The following is a 6,616-nucleotide window of genomic DNA, read 5'->3' as shown; positions in this document are numbered from 1 at the left end:
ATAGTTATCAGTTTTTCTCCCATAGCTTGAAGCAACAGGCCCACACCTGCAGAAGCGAGATAAGGTGCATTCCTCTTGACTCAAGCCCTCCTCTCCACCCCACGAACCCCAAACTGCCCTCTCGCTGATTGACTATTCACCCACCAGACAACTGCTATCTTCCTTAATAATGTTCGATGTAACTTCGAGAGTTACTGCTGTTTAGGCAGCTACCCCAGCTGGCTGATGTAACCCTGATCCCTATGCTGCATGCTTTTATCCTAGGTAAGAAAACAGACTCCCTCCCTCGGGGCTGACGCCGGGTTTCAGCCGGCTGTGAGAGAGAGAATGTAATAACATTTCTTAAATTCTCGAGTCAGACAACCCCGGGACTGATGTCGCTCCGGGAAGTGACATCATCACGGAAGCCCAAGGAGAACCTCAAGTTGAGTTCAAACTTGTTTTGGTTGGTGATAGTAGAGCTGGGAGAAATGATCTTTTTTTTTTTTTTAATTTGATATAAACATATTTAATTTCCTCTGGATAATCAAGCCGTGGCTCTACCTTGGGCTGACCAGGCAGCTCTAGCCTAGGCATGAGCGGCCTCTCACCCTTTGGAGCTGTGGAAGTCTTTTCTCTTAATGTTTACCTCCCGAGCAACTACTGCCAAAATGGCCAGACTTGGGCCAGTTGTCACCCAAGATACCCAAACAGGCAAACAGTAGTTTCTAAATATGCGTAGGTCATGTGCTGAAATCTGAGGCTTAGGAAAGTAGGGGGGGGGGGTGTCCCAGGGAAAATGATCTTTATGAAATGTCACCTGATGGGTGAATTTGAGAAGTATGTAGCCCAGTGTGCCATTATAGTGTTTGATGTAACTTCAAGAGTTACTTACGAGGATGTGCCTAACTGGCATAGAGACCTGGTGTGTGTGAGTGAGAACATCCCATCGTCTTGTGTGGCAATAAAGCGGACATCAAAGACAAGAAAATTAAGGCTGGAGTCCAGCATCCGTAGTCTAGTTTTATAGGCAACTGTCCTGTGATGTCAGTGGTGCCGTGTGTTTGGCACTTCATTATACAGCTAAGCAGAACCTGTGCTTGATCCTTGGGATGCGGAAAGATGAATGGGCTTCGGAGTGAATGTGGCAAATGAAAAATACCTTTGCTTTTTGGAACTGCATATTTGGCTGGTTTGCAACAGTTGTTTCCTTATTGAGTTTCAACTATAAGAATGCTGCAATCGCATCACAACACTCAGTGGTGAAACCTTGTTTGTTACTGTCATTCCCATTCCTTTTCATTTAGAATCAGAATAAAGTTGTATTTCAAATATCTAAAAAATAAATAAAAATTCTCACATCTCTTGGCCTGGCTCCTGTTGGCGCAGAACTAATGGGTAGGAGAGGAAGACAGGTCTCTAGATTGAATTTTTACTTCCCTTCAACAGAAAATTCTTTCTTTCTTTCTTTCTTTCTTTCTTTCTTTCTTTCTTTCTTTCTTTCTTTCTTAAGATCATTCATTTATTTCTTTTTGTTGTTGTTGTTAATCCTCACCCGAGGATATTTTTCCATTGATTTTTAGGGAAAGTGGAAGAGAGGGGAAAAGACAGAGAGAAACATTGATATGAGAGAGACACATCAATTGGTTGCCTCCTGCATGTGCCCCAAACAGGGCTCAGGCCAGGGAGGAGCCTGCAACAAAGGTATGTGCCCCTGACCGGAATCCAACCCGGGACCCTATGGTCCGCAGGCCTACGCTCTAACCACGGAGAAAACTGGCCCTTCTTTTTACTTATACTTCAAAAAGGTGAAGCCCAGCTGGCGTGGCTCCGTGGTTGAACATCAACCTATGAACTAGGAGGTCACGGTTTAATTCCCCAGTCAGGGTACATGCCTGGGTTGCGGGTTCAATCCCCAGTATGGGGCATGCAGGAGGCAACCAATCAATGATTCTCTCTCTGATGTTTCTATCTCTCTCCGTCTTTCTTTCTCTCTGAAATCAATAAAAATATACTTTTTTAAAAAGGTGAAGATTTTAGAACATGAGTGCAGCAGAATCTAGAGTTTAAAATTGAATCTGCAATTTATTGATCTTGCTGTTGTGTATCTGTACTCCTTCTTTGAGGCAAACTCACTTATGTATTATATTTCTACCTGTATTTCCTCTCAATATCTTTGTTCTTTTCTTTTCTCAATATAAGAAATCAAGAAAATTGGTTCAGAGCTCAGACTCTTAAGGCTGGAGACAGACTCCTTGGTTTAAAATCCCAGCTCCACCATTTTCCAAATTCAATTTTTTCCTAAGCCTAATATCAATATCAACACAATGACATCATTATATGACTCAAAGGGGTTATGGAACTTGCCCAAGGTTACATAGCATTATCTTCTTGGAGAAAAGCCTCACCTTTATGGAAGTACTATGCAGAAGCAAATTAATCTTGACCCACCCAGCAAAACCAGGAAAGCAAAAATCAGTCCAACCCACAAGCATCGACTGAGCCTGCGCAAAATCAGGGCAAGACTTCTGTCCTCCGGGCCCTGACAGTCTAAAGGGGAGGCGAATGAAGAAACAGCACATATGAAAAATAGACATGAGGAAAGAGTTCTGGGAGCTTAATTATGCTTAGATGTGGAGCTGGAATGAATCAGAAAAGTCACAGAGAGCAAGGACACTAGAAGGGCAGCTTTGAAATATGCTGTTCAGAATCATCTCGAAGAAATGGCTCCTGCTTTGGATAGTATAGACCAGTGGTCGGCAAACTCACTAGTCAACAGAGTCAAATATCAACAGTACAATGATTAAAATTTCTTTTGAGAGACAAATTTTTCAAACTTAAACTATATAGGTAGGTACATTGTTATTAACTTAATTAGGGTACTCCTAAGCTGGCCTTTGCTAAAAACATCCTCAATCTGATTGAGGTACGTTCGCTGAGGTTGACTCCTTCCAACTCTCCCATCCACACTCGTTTTGTATACTTGTTTCGTCTATCTCCTTTCGTTCATCCTCTCTATATGTCCAAACCATCTCAACATACCTAAAAAAATGTTTCATTTTATAATAATAAAGCCACCATCACAAAATAATTACAATTCTTAAATTGATGACAAAAATACCTGTAGGATTTGCAGCTGGTTGGAAAAATACAGGTAACTTTATGCTTCGCGTAGGTACTTTTGTCACCCGCGCACAATTTGCAGACGTGACTAGTACTAACCACTGCACATGAGACTGCTGACTGACTGGCTCACTCAACTGGTGCATGAATCGCATGTGCCTCCCCCGTGCTGTGTATCCCATGGCCTTCCTTCGCCACGTCTCCCATCGCCCAACATACCCGGCACCCCCCACTTCTTCTAACGCCACTTCTTCAAAATAGACTCGCCCAGGCCGAAAACCGACTTCTGCGCATGGGCCATGAAGTTTCAATGGCACTGTACGTGTGCGCCCGCATGTGGTATTTTGTGGAAGAGCCACACTCAAGGAGCCAAAGAGCCGCATGTGGTTCGCGAGCCGCGGTTTGCCGACCAGTGGTATAGACACTTTAATGATGATGATTCTACCAATCCATGAACATGATATATTCTTTCATTTGTTTATGTCTTCCTCTATCTCTTTTTTCAATGTCCTGGGGTTTTCTGAGTACAGGTCCTTTACCTCCTTGGTTAAGTTTATTCCTAGGTGTCTGAATTTTTTTGGTGTAATGGTAAATGGGATTATTTTTTAGTTTCTCTTTCTGTGAGTTCATTATTGGTGTATAAAAAAGCCATAGATTTCTGGGTGTTAGTTTTGTATCCTGCTACATTGCCAAATTCATTTATTAAGTCTAGTAGTTTTCTTATGAAGTCTTTGGGGTTTTTTATGCCCAATATCATGTCATCTGCAAATAATGACAGTTTTACTTCTTTTCCAATTTGGATGCCTTTTATTAATTCTTATTGTCTAATTACTATGGCTAGCACTTCCAGTACTATGTCGAACACGAGTGTTGAAAGTGGGCATCCCTGTCTTGTTCCTGTTCTTAGGGGAAATGGTTTTAGTTTTTGCCCATTGAGTATGATGTTGGCTATAGGTTTGTCATATACGGCCTTTATCATGTTGAGATTTGCTCCCTCTATTCCAACTTTGCTGAGAGTTTTTATGGGTGTTGGATTTTGTTGAATGCTTTTTCTGCATCTACTGATATGATCATGTGCTTTTTGTCTTTCAATTTATTTATGTGATGTATTATGTTTATTGATTTGCAAACATTGTACCAGCCTTGGATCCCAGGAATAAGTCCCACTTGATCATGGTGTATGATCGTTTTAATATATTGCTGGATGCGATTTGCTAATATTTTGTTGAGGGTTTTAGCATCTATGTTCACCAGGGATATTGGCCTGTAATTCTCTTTCTTTGTAATGTATTTACGTGGTTTTGGAATTAGGATAATGCTGGCTTCATAGAAAGAGTTTAGAAGTCTTCCTTCCTCTTGGATTTTCTGAAATAGTTTGAGGAGTGTAGGTGTTAGTTCTTCTTTGAATGTTTGGAATAGCTTCCCTGTGAAGCTGTCTGGACCTGGGCTTCTGTTTGGTGGGAGTTTTTTGATTACTGCTTCTATTTCATTTGTTGCTATTAGCCTATTCAGGTTTTTTGCTTCTTTCTGATTCAGTTTTGGGAGATTGTATTTTCCTAGGAATTTATCTGTTTCATCCACATTGTCCAGTTTGTTGGCATATAGTTGTTCATAGTATTTTTGTAGTAGTCTTCCAAAGTGAATCAGCACAACTAGTCTGTTGTACCTGCAGTGATCAAAAGAGTTCCCTGGATGTGGGACTTTCAATTTTAAAACTGAAAAGGCAAACCAGTCCTTCGGCAAACTGAAGGAATTGATGGCACAGAAGTGAAACAGCTGCAACAGTGCCAGCTATCGTATTTGTTGATTACAGCTGTCCCCCCTTATTTGCATGGGATACATTCCAAGACACCCATTGGATTCCCAAATCCAGGGATAATACTGAACCCTATAGTCATGCTCTGTTTAATCAAAGGATACGTTCTGAGAAATGCATTAGGCAATTTTGTCTACTTGTCACTAGGTAATAGGAATTGTCTAGCTCCATTATAATGTCATGAGATCACCATCATTTATGTGGACTGTCATTGACCCAAAGGTCATATGAAGTTCATGACTGTACATATTGTATTTTACTGTATACACTTATGATAAAGTAATTTATAAATTAAGTACAGTAACTTATAAATTAAGCACAGTAAGAGATGAACAATAACTGGCAATACTGTATATAATAGATACTATCTATAATATATACTATATATAGTATCTATATATATAAAACCCTAATATGAAAATAGACTGAATGGTGGAACAACCAAACAACCAAACAACCGATCGCCATGATGTGCACTGACCACCGGGGGCGTGCACGGAACATGGCAGGTGTCGGCAGCAGGCGGTAGAATACAGGACATGGCAGACATTGGCTGCGGCGGGATGGTGGAGCAGGTAAGTGGGGGCGCCAGAACAAGGCAAGCCTCTGGTGGTTACTGAAAATTCTTTGCTCCCATGCGCCACAGTCCCGCCATGCACTCACACCTGCTGCCAGTGCCGGAGCCACTGCTTGCACCCACTGCCAGCGCCCGCGCTGGCCACAATCACTAGGCACCATTAGCAGGTGCGAGCGGTGGCTGCTGGACCCAATCTCGCCTCAGGGCTTCTCCACCTCCCCCTGCTCCTGAGGGGTGATTGGGGCAGTAGCTGCTGCTCGCACCCACTGACAGCAATGACCCTGCTCACACCCACTGCTGGCTCCGGCCCCAATTGCTCTGCACTGTCAGCACACGGGAGTGGCAGTGGCGGGAGCGGGCCTGCCTGCAGACAGGAGACTGGAGGGCTGTGGCAGGAGGGGCTGGGTGGAGCTCGGAGGATGGGCCAAGACCTGCCCTTGTGGCCCACAGTTACTTTCAAGGTGAGGTGCACAAATTTGTGCACTGGGCCCCTAGTAGTATATAGTAGTATCCTATATAATAAAAGCCTAATATGCTAAGTGTCCGGTCATCCAGTCATCCATTCAACCAATCAAAGTATAATATGCTAATGATATGCTAAGACTGCTCAACCACTCACTGTGATGTACACTGACCACCAGGGGGCAGACAGTCTACTGGTTGACCAGTTGCTATGATGTGAACCAGGGGTAGACACTCTGACCAGTAGGTTAGCTTGCTGCTGGAGTCCAGCTGATCCGGACTGAGCAAGACAGGCCAGACATGCCCTGGAGCCTTCCCACGGTCCCTCCCCACCCCGATCATGCACAGGTGGGGTCTCTCAGCCTGGTTTGCACCCTCTCACAATCCAGGACCCCTTGGGGATTGTTGTGTAATGGGGCAACCCATGGAGACAACAACCAGGGACTCAGATCAAGATTTAGGAGCCTTTATTAAGCTGGCTAGTGACTACAGTTACAGCACCCTACCAAAGCAAAGGCTGAACTGCAGTGCCAACTATAGGAGTTAGAGAATTTTTATTTGCAAAAACCACAAAGTTAGTTACAAAGTCTTGTTTACACAATTTGTTCCCGACACAGTACAGCATCAGTACAGTGACCACCTTCCTATCTGTGTGTTCT

This window comes from Myotis myotis, unplaced genomic scaffold (genome assembly GCF_014108235.1).
Source record: "Myotis myotis isolate mMyoMyo1 unplaced genomic scaffold, mMyoMyo1.p scaffold_m19_p_3, whole genome shotgun sequence".
Classification (NCBI taxonomy): Eukaryota; Metazoa; Chordata; class Mammalia; order Chiroptera; family Vespertilionidae; genus Myotis; species Myotis myotis.
This window is presented reverse-complemented; position numbering follows the sequence as displayed.